At 41.8% G+C, this 17684-nt stretch overlaps 1 protein-coding gene across 1 annotated transcript in view; it reads right to left on the bottom strand.

The window, feature by feature from the left end:
• KIAA1328 (KIAA1328 ortholog) overlaps positions 1–17684 on the bottom strand; it is a 160219-nt gene that overhangs the window by 15364 nt on the left and 127171 nt on the right. The gene's annotated exons all lie outside the window — the stretch shown is intronic.

Here is a 17684-nt window from a genome sequence, read left to right as displayed (position 1 = left end):
CCATTTCCAGAGAATCCCGGGAACATGAACCATGCATGTCGAGACCAGCCACTCATTTCTGGAACACTCCTGAGCTCACACTGTGCTTGCTCAATGATGGCAAATCCCCACCTACAGTGGCAGACCCTTTAGGTGTAAAAGAAGGAAGGACGAGTTCTCAGCACCTGCCCTTTAGAACTAGATCTCTAGACCGGCTGGACCAATGCTGGACCCAGGACTGGTGAAATCCTTTTCTTCTCTCTTTCTTCCTCTCTCTCTCTTTTTTTTCCACAGTCTCTACAACTCATCCTTTTAAACACAAACCGTTGACCAAGTCTGGGACTAGGAGTGGATCCAGCTGCCCCTGCGCTCCTCTTCAAGAAGGAGTCTAGAAAGCAAGGCGGTCCACTCTGTACCTCGTGACTCAACGGGAGGGGTCTCCATATTTTCTTCTTTGAATTGATCCCCAAATACGTAAGGCTTACATATGGTTAGCACGTGTTGTACAGTTCACTGACATAGTTTCATGTTCCTTTTTCCGTTTCTTTTTCTACACCTTCCCTTTTCAAATGGTGGCTTAATGACATGATGCAAGGTTCATATCAATAAGTTCACTTGTACTTGGGCAAGGTTAGCTTGGTTGAAAAAAGGTTGATAGTTGTTTGAACTCCCCTGGTGTCGTTTCACCTCCATTCTAACAAAGGAAATCCACGAACCTGAGTCACTCCAACCTTGGGATGTGACAATACCATGTCTGTGCTTAGAGCTAATCATGAGGAAAACCCTGACAACAGAGGTTGAGCTTCTGGCCTTACTTAGCACACCTCTATCTGCAACCTGGAATCCTCTTCTGAGGATACACAGCCTGCCCCTTCTTTGCAGCAGAGCTAGGGAGAAACATGAAGATGCACAAACCAGCAGAATAGCACATGGGAAAAAGGAGGGAGATTAGGCCACTCACTACTGCTTTATGTAGGGTGTGCAAATCTACAGGACAGCTGAGTCAAGCTGGAAGGGAGGTAAGAGGGTTGCAGGTGAGAAGGAGAAGCACAGCGTGAACTTCAAGGCAACCTCTCATCCCTGAATGCCATCATCCTTCCATTCCTTGCCATAAAACCAATCTGCTCATGTCAGGAGATCAACAACCTTAAAAACACACTGTTAAAAGTCCAAAGCTTATCATATTGAAACATAGAGTGCTTGAAAAAAATCTAAGCTTAACATTTTCCCCCTCCTTTAAAAAGCAGGAAAAATATCCTATTCTAATATGGACCTTGAAGGACACATTCAAGCCTGGAGTGATATTTCATGACCCAATTATGAAACGTGGCATTTTGAGGCTTAGGTTAGATGTATCAGCATGTTAATGACACTGCTGGGATCCAGTGCATGTTAATAAGAAACATCTGTTTTCCCTTCTAGAGAGCATGTTCATTTATAGTTTGAGACCATAGAATCATAGAACAGTTTGGGTTGGAGGGGACCTTTAAAGGCCATCTGGTCCAACCCCCAGCAGTGAGCAGGGCCATCTTCAACTAGATGAGGTTGCTCAGATCCCCATCCAACCTGACCATGAATGTTTGCAGGGATGGGACATCTACCACCTGCCTGGGCAAGCTGTTCCAGTGTTGCAGCGCCCCGATGGTAGGAAATGTGTTCCTTGTATCTAGTCTGCATCTAGCCTCTTCTAGTGTAGAACCATTGCACCTTGTCCTGCCGCTACAGGCCCCATTAAAAAGTCTATCCCCGTCTTTCTCCTAAGCCTCCTTTAAGTATTGAAACGCTGCAATAAGGTCTCCTGAAGCCTTCTCTTCTCCAGGCTCAAAAACACCAACTTCTCAGCCTTTCTTCACAGGACATGTGTTCCATCCCTCTGATCATTTTTGTGTCTTTCCTCTGGACCCACTCCAACAGGTCTATGATCTTTAGACCACATCCATCTCCTTTGTCACTCCTATTTTTCTAGGCAAAAGGCAGGAGGGCAGGGACAGGTAGGGGAACACCTCAGCAGCCAGTGAGAGTTCTGAAACTGAAATATAAATATGATCAAATCTGCTTGTAATGAAAGGATTTTCATCGCAGAAAATAGACAGTGATTGCCTACAATCTAGATGTTATTATACACACAATACATTGCTGGGGAGTGATGCAGAGCTTTGATCTCTTACAGTCCTCTTCAGGCTCAGCGCCCTCAAATCCAGTAATACCTGTGGCTGTAACAGGTTTTTCTGGTTTGGTTTGGTGCTTTTTTTCCTTTTTTTTTTTTTGTTATTGAACTGTCTCTCTTGGACCTACTGCATTTAGTTTACTTCTCTGTCATATTGGAAGAGTTATACCAGCCACTGTCCTTAAAACTTTTACATACAGCAAACTGTACCAGGGTACAGTATTCCATAGCATGGCTTCTCCAGACCACTCTTTCAGAGACCAGTTCTTTCCCCATTCCCTCAGTGATTGGCGCTCAGATATTTAATTCAATCAGCCACATATGCTGGCGCATACTGAGGCCACGTATGCTCTTAACTAGCAATGACCTATTAGATCATACCAGCCATAGGTGAAACCCTGGCCTCATTGAATCAATCAGAATACTGCCTTTATCTTCAATGAAGTCAGGACTTCACTTAATATACACAGTTAGAAGTCCATTTGTAGCAAGTACTAAGCTAAATCCCACCTAAAATTATATTCATGCCTTCCCTTTGAAGCCCTGTCCTCATTCTGCTTTAAGTTAGCTATATTTCAACTCCCTACCATCACCTTTCCCATATATCTTAGTTTTCCTAACAGCAAAATGAGCTCTGATTACTTTTCTCTCTTCTCTTCTGAATCCAAAGAAAATTCCAACATAAAGGTTTTCAGACAGTCATAGAGAAATGGCCTCAGAAAACAGACTGGCAAAGCTTTAGCAGGACAAAATGCTGTGATTGTGTGTTTGGCCTTTCTTATAGAGCAGAGCAGAGCAGCTGTCGTTCCAGCAAGCAGTGTTGTCAGCCTTCACAAAAGAAAGTCATGTAAATGTCAAATCATAGGTATAAAAACAATCCTTCAAAACAGTGTCTGTATATCTGAAAAGCCTGCATAGCTGTCACCAGTGAAAGGACCATAAGGAATGATGCAAAAGCCTCTTTAGGACAAAGTTTTTTAACTACATCCAAACTTCTCCAGTAGATCAAGCGATGTCACTCCTTCAGGAGGAGAATCACATGCTCTTCAGCAAAGTGAATGCCTGTCTTAGCACCTTATCCAGCATCACTATTGTTTGACTGAGAGCCAGCCCCATTCACAAGGTGCCCATCAAAATGCCATTCGCAAGGTATCTCCTGAACAAACCACCCCAAAATTAGATTGCAATTTGGTTGTGATAAAGCCATAGAAGAACAATGCATCATCCTTTCTCAACTTGGCTCACACAGGACAAAAGACTTTACAGTAGATGGGCTGCACTGCAAAACAGACTGTGTCTGAGCTGTTGCTGCAGAGATCGGTCTGAGTGTGCAGGTAACCACATGCTTGGTGCAAGAGTCGTTAGGTTTTCCTTTGGTAAGACTATCAGTACATAAGCACTATCTCCTGCCTAGGAGTTTCCAGACAGGCCGATAGGTGTTGGTAACAGGAGTGTTCAGTAAATAAGCAGCAATTGCAAAGTCCTTTTTCTGATCATGGATCACACCATTGTGAATGATTGCTGGAGATGACTTATTGATATGTCCCCCTCTTAAGGGAAGGTAAACCTCCAGGGTGGAAAGCAGTGGATATACATGAAATCTGTTCCATAGTAATTCCCTAAGCAACATAACCTGCAACCTTAGGTGTTAGCAACACCAGGGGACCTTGATGTGCTAACTCTGAGAAACAACATGGAGGGTGCAGTGGAGAGGAGACACTGCAGCCAGGCTCCATGATATCACCGCAGGGATAGGGAACTGGAACAATAGGAACAAGAATGGTGGAACAGTCCCTGCATTGAATCCTCTGAAGCAAGGAGGGAAAATAACGGGGGTTCTGCCAACCTACTGCCCTACTTCTGATTTATAAGCGCCCCATTCTGGAATACTGACATGGAACTTTGCTCATTATAATCTCATTTTAATACCAAAACACACCTCCATCCCAAAAACTACCCACTGTCAAGGTGCAACCACCCTTCACTGAGCAGGTGCTCTGAATTTTCTCTAGCATATACCTTTAAAAGTAAAGCAAGGAGATTTTACACCAATCATAATAAAGGTATGTATCACTAGAGTAGCTAAGCTCCACCTAAAAAGAAGAAAATATAAAAGGGCTTAAGATAGGAGGAATACTAGGGAAGACACCATCATGACAAGTCAGGAGGACATCACTGACTTCTGGGATCAGTTGACAGGCTGAGTCTCTCTTCCCCCATAGGGACACCTATTGGGTAAGATTAGAACCCTCAGTTATACTGAGTGCTTCCCCAGGAAACTTAGAAATCTCTATAGAGTTTTTCCATAATTTACTGTGCTTGTAGTTGACTGTATTATTATTTGCACATGCTTTGCAGACTGTGTATTTATCACCGGCGATCCAAAAGAACCTGTAGTCCTATTACTTTAATAAACTGTACTATTCATTAAAATCTAGCCGTGATAGTTTGTTGAAGGTGACCAAACTCCTCAAGTCTGGCCTTTCTAGTTTGTTGAACACGACTAAATTGAAAGTACAGTGCGCTATTAGTGCACCTGTAATCATGATATTTCAATATATTGAACGCGACCGGACTTACAGTGCTGAATTGGACATCAATCAGAATCTAAGCCTAGCCACACCCAGCCCCTCTGATATCTGAGGACAAGCTGGAATGAAAGGGGGTTTACTTTCTGCTAAACTTCTTTACACTTTAACACAACAATCATGGAGCAATCTTTTCTTAAGGTTAAGTGACAATATTGCAGAGAAGGGACACAATAAACATTGGAAAGTAGGTACTCACAGGTTTCCAGTATGCCCTACTAACAAGACATTTTGAAAAGATGCCTAATTAGAGCAACAGATATCTAAGACTGCATTCTTGTGTGCAGATATTATGAAGAGTTACACATGCACAAAAACCAAGAGTTTCGGAGGATCCTGTAGGGCCTATATGCAGACAGAATAGTTAAAAAAGACAGAACATCTACAGCTGCTTCTGTTCACTGACAAAGTTGCACTTGATAGATGTTAACTTTCAGTGCTCAGGATACTGGCATGATAAATTATCTTCTCTGGTTTCTAAGCGAGGAAATGAAGGAACAAAGTTACAAACTTCTCACACTGATAGCAACGAAAATTAATAACCACTAACCTGGGCAAATACATGTACCCTTAAGGATCTCAGGTGATTTTTTTGGGTCACTGACTGCTCCCCTGATATCAGGGAACACGTTGCAGGGAAAGCCTTTCATCAATGCAACAAATTCCATAATAAACACAATTAGAGGTTTTACCTTTCTTATTATTCTGAGGCTGCTGTCCTTGAATCTGATTTCTCTAATGATTAGGAAGCATTACCACTGAAAACAACATAGAAGCACCCTTACAGGACCCATCTTTTTCCATGAAAATTTGTCCTCTTATGCTAATCATCTTTATCACATGATGGTCGGAGGCCGTCTTGGGCTTAGCAACCATGAAATGATGGAATTTTCAATTCTTGGTGAGGCAAAGAAGGTGGTCAGCAAAACCACCACTATGGACTTCCAGAGGGCAAACTTTGGCCTCTTCAAGGCACTGGTTGAGAGAGTTCCTTGGGAGACAGTCCTGAAGGGCAAAGGGGTCCAGGAGGGATGGACATTCCTTAAGAAGGAAATCTTAATGGCTCAGGACCAGGCTATTCCCATGTGTCACAAGTTGAACTGCCAAGGAAAATGACCGGCCTGGCTGAATGGGGAGCTTTTGCTAGGAGTCAAGGAAAAAAGAAGAGTTTATCATCTCTGGAGGAAAGGGTGGGCAACTTGGGAGGAGTACAGGGATCTTGTTAGATCATACAGAGAGAAAATTAGAAAGGCAAAAGCTTAGCTAGAACTCAATCTGGCCGCTATCGTAAGGGACAACAAAAAATGTTTTTACAAATATGTTAACAGTAAAAAGAATCCCAAGGAGAATATCTGTCCTTTAATGGATACAGAAAGGAACGTAGCAACCAGTGATGAGGAAAAGGCTGAGGTACTTAATGCCTTCTTTGCCTCAGTCTTTAATAGTGAGACCAGTTATCCTCAGTGTACTCCACCCCTTGAGCTGGAAGGTGAGGATGAAGAGCATAACATACCCCCCTAATCCAGGAGAAATTAGTTAGGGACCTGCTACACCATCTGGACACTCAGAAATCTATGGGACCTGATGGGATCCATTCAAGAGTACTTAGGGAACTGGCGGAGGTGCTTGCCAAGCCACTCTCTGTCATCTGTCAGCAATCCTGGTCAACAGAGGAGGTCCCAGAGGACTGGAGGCTTGCCCATGTGACTCCCATTTACAAGAAAGGGTCGAAGGGAGGATCCGGGGAACTACAGGCCTGTCAGGCTGACCTCGGTACTGGGGAAGATTGTGGAACAGTTTGTCTTGAGAGCACTCGCATGGCAAGTCCAGGACAACCAGGGGATCAGGCCCAGTCAGCATGGGTTTACAAAAGGCAGGTCCTGCTTGACCAACCTGATCTCCTTCTATGACCGGGTGACCCGCCTGGTGGATGAGGGAAAGGCTGTGGATGTTATCTACCTGGACTCTGACACTGTCTCTCATGGCATACTCCTTGAGAAGCTGGCATCTCATGGCCTGGATAAGTGCACTCTTCACTGGGTGAAAAACTGGCTGGATGGACGAGCCCAGAGGGTTGTGGTGAAGGGGGGGAAATCCAGTTGGTGGCGGAATCCAGTTGGTGGCGGGTCACAAGTGGTGTTCCCCAGGGCTCGGTGTTGGGCCCCGTTCTGTTTAATATCTTTATCAGTGATTTGGACAAGGGGATCGAGTGCACCCTCAGCAAGTTTGCAGATGACACCAAGCTGGGAGGCAGGGTCGATCTGCTTGAGGGTAGGGAGGCTCTACAGAGGGATCTGGACAGGCTGGATCGATGGGCCAAGGCCAGTTGTATGAAGTTGAACAAGGCCAAGTGCCGCGTCCTGCACTTGGGTCACAGCAACCCTGTGCAGCGCTACAGGCTTGGGGAAGAGTGGCTGGAAAGCTGCCCGGCAGAAGAAGACCTGGGGGTGCTGGTTGACAGCCGGCTGAACATGAGCCAGCAGTGTGCCCAGGTGGCCAAGAAGGCCAACGGCATCCTGGCCTGTATCAGAAATGGTGTGGCCAGCAGGAGCAGGGAGGTGGTTGTTCCCCTGTACTGGGCACTGGTGAGGCCGCACCTCGAGTGCTGTGTTCAGTTTTGGGCCCCTCGCTACAGGAAAGACATGGAGGTGCTGGAGCGTGTCCAGAGAAGGGCAACCAAGCTGGTGAGGGGCCTGGAGCACAAGTCTTGTGAGGAGCAGCTGAGGGAGCTGGGGCTGTTTAGTCTGGAGAAGAGGAGGCTGAGGGGAGACCTTATCACTCTCTACAACTGCCTGAAAGGGGGTTGTAGTGAGGTGGGTGCTGGTCTCTTCTGTCAGGAGGCTGGAGATAGGATGAGAGGAAATGGCCTCAAGTTGAGGCAAGGGAGATTTAGGTTAGATATTAGGAAAAATTTTTTTACTGAGAGTGTTGTCAAACATTGGAATCGGCTGCCCAGGGAAGTAGTTGAGGCACCATCCCTGGAGATATTCAAAAAGCGAGTGGACAGGGTACTTCAGGACCTGGTTTAGTGGGCATGGGTTAATGGTTGGACTTGATGATCTTGAAGGCCTTTTCCAACCTAAATGATTCTATGATTCTATGATTGAATAAAGCATTTTAAGCACAGATTACTATTGGGTTTTAGGGTCACATAGGTTTGTTAGTGTCAAAGTCTTACAAATCTTGGGACAAGTGAATCCGGAGACTAATGCTTTTTCTTATTCCAAAAAGCCATCAAAGGCCCAGCGTGTTGGCACAGGCTCAGTCCAGGTACAAGGCACAGCTCTAACATGATGCCAACATGTCTCCTTGCACCACACTGGCCCCCAGCCAAATACGAACCTGACGTGGTTTTTGACTCTTTTTTTATAGTGATCAAAACCAATGACATGTTAGAAAACAGCCAGGTCTGCAACTATAAGTGTACATGGCATCCTAAATGCTCTTATAGTAGGATCTTTTAAAATGGTGTCATACACTATCCCACTTCCGTTGGAAACATCCCTCCTGATGCATCTTTGCACTTCATCAGCCTTTTTTCCATGATTAAATCACATCTGTGGGACATGGTCACTCTATGATTAAGGAGTATATTAATGATTTACTACTACACTAGTACTCATCTATATTATATTGCTTAGTAAAATGAAAACACTGAGATTGTTTATTGATCTGCTTTTAAAAAAATCTTGTAGCCCAAAAAGAAGTAAACAGAGAAGTTAGACTTTGGACTTTACTCAGATTAGTGGATTACCATGCCCAACAGACATAGATTTGACAAGGTAGCTCTTGGTAAAGATTTAAAATATCACTTCTGGCCACTTCGATTGCCTTGAATCCACTGAAGTTACGTATTTCATAGAGCGTGTTTGATGTCTAGTGACTGAAAAATCAGGTATTTATTGCAAGTGCAATACCAACTTAGACACCTAACTGATGGCATACAACTCTAAAAACCATGGCCTGGGCCCCACAAAAAGCAACACACTGAACATTTACTTTCAGCGCATGGATTTTATGTGACTGTGACAGCACCACTGAATATTGATTCAACCAGGATGTTTATGGAACAGACGTAACATGTTTTTGTACTCTTATATTCAGGAAGTGAAGAGACATCATAGAATTGAAACCACACATTGTCTCACTAAGAGGCACGTATCAGTGAGATGTGTATTGGCACACTCTGATGTCCAGTATCAAGGGAAGAAATGAAGGGAAGAGATCTTGGCATGAGGCTGTGTGCAGTGAAGCTGTGGGATCTGCTCAGGCTCTGGGCTGCCTGCTCCCTGCCCCTAGAAACCGAATGTGACAAATACACCATGCACTTTTGTTAGTCCAGATACAAGCTATTCTTGCCATGTTAGAGCTACCACTATTGATCTTAGGTCTTGGAAGTCTACCTCTGCACAAGTTTGTTATAACCTGTTTGGAAATGTTTGTCCAGAGCTGTTGCCATCAGTGCCACTCCAAAACTGTGATGTGGGTTTAGAGGCTTGCGTTATTTGTGTTGCCAAACCACCTCAGCCCTACTGAGTCTACAGCCAGTATATAAATATAGCCCATCTCTCAGAGACATGATTTTCTCAAAAAGGATGCAAGATGTAGATGGAGATTAAGGGAGCACAAAGTTAAAAAGAAGAAAAGGATTAACTATGCATCGATCAAACAGAGGGCATGTAGTTATACAAAGAGGTGAAACCTGGCTCTGTTGACATAAGGCTGAAGATACTTGCATATTGTTTTGTTTCAAACTCTTCCGTGTGCTAGAAGCCATATGTAAACTCTCCTACAAAGAAGGGCTGATGATTTGTCACTGCAGTTAAGTTACAATACTTCTCTCCTAAGGGCACCAGTGGTATCTTTTGAGTATGATTCAGATTTTAGGTGGACTTACCAGGCAGAGACCATCCTTGTGGTCAGTGGAAAGAGATGTGTTAGTTTGAAACTCATCTAATTAGGATTGAGGGTAGGGAGGAAAAAAGGCACTCTGAAAAAACTCTGAAAAAAAAAAAAGAGCTCGAAGAGGTAAGATGTGAAACAAGACAGACATAGTCAGAACAGACAGATGGAGGCAGAAACTACCACAACATGACTCAGTGGTTCCAAAAGCCAGAAACAATTAGGGAATGTGGTAGGAGGACATGGCCGCAAATTCATGCAACACCCAACAAAACAGCGAGTCCCACATAACTGAAGGAGTAAAGAAGAGAAGGTGGCAGAGAAAATAAAATAAGAAACAGCTTTGTGACTTTCTGCAGAGCCCTATAGACTGATACTGTAGACAACTGGCCTTCGAAAGAGGGTTTCAGAGAAGCAACAGTGACAAGATCTGAATAAGCAGCCAAGATACCCATTCAGAAAACTTATTTTGAAGGATGGGAATGAATATTGGGCAGTCAGAGAAGACTTTACAGTAGTCAAGGTGCAAGATGAAGGACTAAAGCAAGGGGTGGTGTTTTAACTGTTGACATACTGAAGGCATGTTTTTGCTGCAAAGGAGAAAGAAGCTGCAATAGCTGTCAGCAGCCCAGATGCATTTGGAGAAGGAGAGTGACCCCGAGGTTACAAGTCTGAGTGACAGGGAGGATGTGGCGTTATCAAAATCAGAAGTGAAGAGAGATTCAGAAGAAAAAGTAAGGAGTTCTGTTTTGGCCAGATTAGGAATGATCTGAAGGCAAAACAACTAGGATTATGTGTCAGGGAGGCAGTCAGATATGCAAGACTAGATGGAACGGAGCAGAGGGTTTAAGAGTTATTGGCAGAGAGATGATAGCCAAATCTGTGTAACTGGATGTTGTCATCCAGGGACACGGGTATAAAAATCTTGAGGCAAATCAAGGAGTGACTAAATCCCTTCCCTGCCACCTCATAGAGGTTCCTATCTAGTTCTAAAAAAAATTATCTGAAGTAGTGCTGCAAAAACATGCATAAAAAACCCTGTGTCTCCATAAAATCTAAAGATCATACTGTTTCTAAAACTAGGGCAACCACTAAATGAAAGTTAACCCGAACAATAACTTTAGCTAAACTTCAGGTCACATGCATTTAATATAATGAGATGAAGAATATGAAAAGGCCATTCATAATGGAATTCATCAAGTTAGGAATGCCATGCTTAGCTGCCTTATAACATATAATTAATGATCCTATAAAAACCCAGCAGTACGAACTCTCCCAGCTGCCCGCAGAACTGTTCTTTATGCTGGGTAGGGCAAGCAAGCATCTGCTTCCACAAATACTGCCCTTTGAGAAGCCGAAAAGCTTTTTTTCCCCTGCTCCATCAGGGACCACACTGCCATTTCCGTGACATGCTGAGCTTTGAACCGTTACCCAAATCAGACTATAGCATTTGGCAACCCAGTACACATCTGTCATGATAGATTGGTTATTGGTGAAATGTTAAAGAAAAAGGCATTAAATCTTTTCCATTGCTTCTAATACCCCACCTTCCTCTAGATTATTTATAATCCCCACTAAACCCACCCTCTGTTTATAGTCTTTTAACACAACAGAGAAATATATACTGTCTGGAGAGCTGTCTTGCCTTATACCACTCCCAACCATTTGGTACAACAAAAGATGTTCTCTCTCCATCAAAAGGCCTGATCCCTCCTGAAGCCTTGATGCTCAGATTCAAGGTTAAAGGATTAAGGCCCGAAGCATTGAGTACCAGAGGAAAGGAAGCCAAATATCAAAAGAAACACAAAAATCAATCCTCTTCACCACAGGAACAGTGTGAAGAACAAATCAGCTGGGCTGAATCTAAAATTTTCTCTGTGTGGCTCTCAAAAATTAGCACTGTTATAAAAGTAATGGTCAGTTCTGCAAAGCCTCAGCACCCATATAAAGCCACAGAGTTCAGCTCAACACACCAGTACAGTTTGGAAAGTTATATGTCAGAATAATCCAGTGGCAAATATACAAAGTCCACTTCAGAGAAAGTGAGAGTTGAAGAGCAAGCGAGAGCACACGTGCCATTATCTTTATATGTAGTCTCTATATCTGCAAGTGGCAGAATCTAATATTTACTGGAGTTTGCCTTTTGCTTCAATTCCCTGTGTGCTGAAGTGCAGCCAAGGTCACAAGAGGGGTGAGGGAGTTGGTTTTAGCTTAGTGCAGCTGTGATCATGGCCAGAACAGCAGGGGACAGAGGATTTCTTGCTTAACTTTGTAATACCAATAGCTTTTGTTCTTAGCCCTGCCCCACCAGTTCTGATATAAGCTTTTAAATGGCGTGAAAGTTGTGCGGGTGGGTTTAAAATCGCCTAAATTAAAACTACCTTCCAGAACATTTTGGTTTATATGATTTTTCTTAACTTTTCCAACTCACAAATTTCTGGGACACATGAATATCGAGATTAAACAATATTTTCTCTTCATCCAAGTTTACATATAAAAATAAAAAGTAAAAAAATGATATGTCTGAAAAAGTAATCCACTCCAATTTATAAAAATAGAATTCAGGTTTTCAAAATTCAATTCAAGCAGTAAACTAACAGTGTCTACATTTTCCTGTAAAGCAGGCATCTGCAAATGACTTGCAAAAATGTCTCTCACTGTCTGCAAATGTTGGCAAGGCACAAACTCCTTCAGGAGATGCATGAATTTTAAATATTTCAACCTAAAGAAAAAAAAAAAATCTTCAAGCATTTTCAGTTCTGATACATGATGTTACAGAACTATAACCATGAAGAAGACTGGCAGGAAATGCAAGTTTTGTGAAAATACCAAAGGACTTGAGTTCTAGCAAGCCTGTTTTCACTGATTGCCATTCTACGCTTAGCAGTGTTTCTAACACCAGTGTTCCTGTGCTTTTTGAATACCTCATCTACAGGTTGGCTCCATCTGCCTATGGAAACTACTTATGGTATCTCCTACTTATATCTTATACCTCAAGTCTATCAGTAGGCTTCCTGCTCAAGGTTACTTTGGACTGTAATGGAAATGATGTAATACTGCTGTGTGCAGCATATGTAATCATGAGAACAGAATCAGCATAATTCAGGTAAATGTAAAACAGGCAGCTTCAAAACCCTGTCACAGTTGAAAGTAAACCTGAAAATGTGATTAGTGAAGCAACCAGGTCAGTGGAAATGAACTTCTCATGTCCCAGTCTGATAAGAATCACTGCCTATCTTAAAAAATAAATAAATAAATAATGCATGCGTAGATATATGTAAAAAATTGCTACACACCCCCATTCAGCAATAAGATTTTAGTTACCACATCAGAACAAAAGCCTTTACTCTGTGCAAGAAAACCTGCTACCTTCAGAGTCTGCACGTGGCACTAATAAAGCAAAAATGTATATCTAACTCCAACTGTACTCTCCCATTACGTCACAACAGACTCCAGCAGCCATCTGTTGAAGGGATGCTGTGCCTATATATAGCCAGACAACACCATGAGAGAAAGAAAAACTTGTATCTGCACCTAATTCAGCATTTGCACTATTGGCAGATCTGCAAGCACTTTTTTTACCCACCAAACAAGTGTTCGCTCCACAAATATCCTATCTAAAAATGATACAAACTTCAATGTAAAATTATCTGGAACAAGAAAGTAACTTGGGTGTTAAAAGGAGCACTATCAAGTGGGTAAGCGGGTTCCAGATACACAGATTTTATGGGCCATTTGCAAGCACAGTTGATTTCAGCCCAACTGAATGTGCCAGTCTGCCAAAACGGCAAATAGATGAAAAATAGCCCAACTAACTGTATTCAATACATTCCTAAAAATTGGTCAAGTACTATATAGACATACCTCAAGAGACCAAGGACAGCTCATAGATGAACTGAAGCCTGGGAGGTTGTGGACAACAAAACAGTTGTGGCATTGGTGACAGTTTCTCCTTCAGAGGCTTGGGACAAGAGTAACAGGAGGTAACACACGCCGGCATGAAGAATAACTGATAAGAAAACTCCAAATAGGAAACAAAATGGGTGCTGCCTTTGCCACCACTTTTTAAATATCAGTTCCCTTCAAAAACGGGAGTAATGGGGCCACACAACTCAGGTCAGAGGTGGCAGAGCCATGTGATTACGTGTGATTTTAATTTTATTTTTAAATTAGTTCGAGGGGGGGATTGTGTAAACAAACCTGGATACGCCTGGGACAGCAGGGGGAGCTGCAAGTCTGCATTCCTCTGCACGTCTGTTTAATTGTGTTGAGTATTTGGACAAAAACACAAGTAAGCTTGCACATCACCTAAGAAAGATGCCTGCACGTCTAACAAGCCGCAAAAAAAATCGAGTTCATAACAAAGCATTAAACAAGGACCAAGAAATAATTGTCACCTTCTCTCACAAGGTAATAAAAATAGTTACAGTATAAACATAAAAATCTTTTTAAAAGATCCCTGATAGCATTGCCTCCTGGAACTATAACCATAGCAATGAGCATTCAAATAGGGGGAAAGTACTGCTGAATTCTGTGTTTGATATTTTCAACTAACTGAAAATACAAACTGGAAAAAATACACATAAGCGACATAGAATGAAGCACACAAACATAAAAAGCCTTCACAAAATTAAAGGTGGCAAATTCCACCTGCAAATCTTTAATACTCCAGTAAAGAAATCCTTTAATCAGGTAGCATACATTGAAAGGGTGCCTGCAGATAACTGTAAACCCATCTGATAGCTGCTGTATCCAACAATTCCTATTTATAACATTTTGCACAGGTCTATGTAAAGGTGCAATGGCAGTATTGTGTGAAATCTGAGGAAAAGATGCATGTTACAGAGAAGGCAGTAGAAAACTGTACCGGTAGAGCCATACAGGAAACCTAAGAACTGGAAAAACAGGGTACCTTGTATGTTAAGATTTAGGCACACAGCACAACTCTGGGGAGGAGTGCTTTGCAAGGTAGCAAATTATATCTTCTGGAGTTGGTACTATTAAATAGGTCTTATTTCCATGACATTCAGATCCAAAGTTAAAATTAAATAAAGGAGAGAAGAGTGGATTGTTTTAAAATTCCTCTCCCAGATGCAGACGTCAGGAGCACACACAAAAGCAGGTGCAGGGTGTATTGATCCTACTGAATACGCGTGGAGTGGGTACTTGAGCACGTACCAAGCATCTGTGTCTGGGAGATGGAAAGTGCTTTGTAAAAGGCTGTTTTATGCTAAACAAATGCATCAGGTTATGTTCTTATTTTGAATATTTTAAAGCATCTTGCACACTGGGGCAGACTTGAGAAGAAATTATACGACAACTTGCCATTAATTGTACAAGTTCCTATCTCCATAGCTGAAAATTGGCTGTGGGCTCACTTAGGAGCACTCCAAGCTATGGAAAACCATCCTCAATAAAACCTGCTCTGACTGCTGCACCTTAGGGAATTGGGTTCCTGCATCTGAAGACTCTTCAGGTCCCACGCGCCAGCCCAGCTGCAAGCAGGCAAAGGGACAGACACATTTCTTCCCAACAGCTCCTCAACACACCCGGCAGGGAAGTGACAAATTCAACACTGCAAATTCAAAACGGGACCATCCAAAGAGGCTGAGATGGACAATGCTTGCTGACTTTGAGAATGAAAAAACCATAACAGCACATTCAGAAGAGAAAATGAAACAGGCATCCATTAGAAAATTTGGCTATAGTTTGTAGTAGTCCCTAAGATAAAGTTTTCCTTTTCACAGACAATGACCAAAAATCTGTACCAGAAATCAAACTCTGTACTGTATTTGCTCGCGGAATCTTTTTTTCTTTTTCAAGGAGGAAAAAAATTAATCCCTACAGGAGATGACAAGATGCCTTTTAAAGTACATATCTCATTTCTGACTACAATTACCTTTCAATAGCCTGGCACAGCTGCACGCTCCTATTTGCTTTTTGTTTTTCATTAAGGGCTCCTCTATTATTTGTACCCATTCTATAGCATTTATGTCTGGCAGTGATGCACATTCCCTTGCCTCTGATTCTTCCCACAGATAGCAGAGAATAAATTGCAATTAGATTTTCGTAATTGTAGATAATTAACTCAAAATGAGCTGTTAATTATTAAAAAAAAACCCCTATGTTCTTCAGTTCTTGATTATATTATATATTTTACTTCTAAACTCCAATATCTCACTCCAGCAAGTTTAGCATTTTAAAGGGCTTTCACCATTACCGGGATATTTTTAAGCTAACTTTTGCTTATTTGAAGACTGAAACCAAGTTTCATGCTGTGAGGTTTGCTAAAGGAGCTCTTATGTATGAACTGGAAGTCAGAGAGAGCTGGTTTTCCATTAGGGTTCTGACAGCATTTGCTGTAACAAGAACCATTTGGCAGGTCAATTGAAAAACAAATAACAACAGCAGCCCAAAACAAAACACAACAAAAACCAGAAAAGAGACTGTTAAAAAAAAGGATGTATTCCTACCACCTCTTCCTCCTTTCTAAGCTCTAGCCACAGACTTGCACACTCTCTCTCGATACTGAAGAAAACATCACTTACATATTAAAATGCATAAAAGAGACAAATGGATGTGTCTTCCATAGCCTCTTTCAGCCTTACATTAGACTATATTATTTAGGGACCATTCATCTGGTAACCTTTGCAAAACTGAAGATGGCACACAGGAAGAAAAACTTCCAAGTGTTTTGCTGCCAAACTTTGGAACCAGCTGGCATGGCAACTTGAGACTGCACAAACACACATTAACTTTGAAAAATTACAGTAAATTAAACTAGGGGAATGAAGAGAGGGTGGGGAACCTTTTGAAAACTGGAACTCTCATTTGTTAATGGCACAGGTTTTCCTCATTTTCCCTGCTAGGTTACACAGATTTTTGCAACTTTTTTGTGAACTGTTGCCAAGAAGCCCTACAGATGTTCTTGGTTACATTTTTCCTCCAAGGGGCTTAATGCTACTGCATCTTTAACATATCATGACACTCTATGTCTTTTGTAACAGTGATCACACTTTGATCACTTCAGTCTGTGTGAAAACGAAACAAAAAAGCATCAAAATACAACAATGATATGCCAGTAATTCAGAGCAGCCAAACACCTGGTTAAGCAGTGAAGTATTCCAAGGAAACTAACTCCTGTTGTTCTGGAGAAAAAAGTCTTATCCCTTTTCAGTGAAGATGGATCTCAAAAAAAAAAAATCAGTATCACTTACTGTTAAAAAATAAGAAAAAATGAAGTATTGGACCCTTAGTTTATAAATAAATTAGCAGTTCTTCCAGTATTCTCATAGTGGAAAGAAAAACTTATTATTTTAGTTTTCTCTTGTCGCTAAAGAAAGGGCCATTCAAAGGACAGCTGGTCATCTTGTCCACCAAACAGGGGATACTTTGGTCAAAAGAACATCTATAGTTCAAGCACACAACAGGAAGCTGTTACATTTTGAGAAAGGTAGAAAAACCCTGTCAAATCTACAGTTTTTATTTTCTTCTTTTCTAATAAGCCTGAATCTTCTTCCAGTGTTAACAGGGAATGCAACAAGATAGGACAGAAAGAAAACACAATAATGTATTGATTAAAGCTTTACGTAGCATGCAAAATTGAGATAAAGAGCTAAATAGTGGCTTAACTCTACTTTCAGTTATTTCAGTGGTAGTTTGCTCTGATTGCACTGAAGCAGAGGTGCAACACAGCATTGTTTAAAAAACAAGTAACTGTCACCGGTTCTATCACTGTAGAACTGTATCTGGGAGTTAAAGAATAATGTATTCTTTACATCAGGTCCAAATCAAGACTAAAGAGATGTTCTGATCTTAATTGGAAAAATAACAAGCAGTACCTAGAACAGAGAACAAAGGCTAAGATTTTGTGAAAACTCCATTTTGCACTGGACTAGGTTAGTGTCTTTAAGAGATGACACACAAAACCTGAGACCTCTACAGGAAATCAACCCTTAAAGCTTGAGTAATAACAGGTCAGCATAACTATTGAGTTGACTCATAAAATGCAGCAACGAATGAATTTTACCTTTCCCACAGAAAAAAAG

This window comes from Haliaeetus leucocephalus, unplaced genomic scaffold (assembly GCF_000737465.1).
Source record: "Haliaeetus leucocephalus isolate CR32 unplaced genomic scaffold, Haliaeetus_leucocephalus-4.0 Scaffold142, whole genome shotgun sequence".
Classification (NCBI taxonomy): Eukaryota; Metazoa; Chordata; class Aves; order Accipitriformes; family Accipitridae; genus Haliaeetus; species Haliaeetus leucocephalus.
This window is presented reverse-complemented; position numbering and strand designations above follow the sequence as displayed.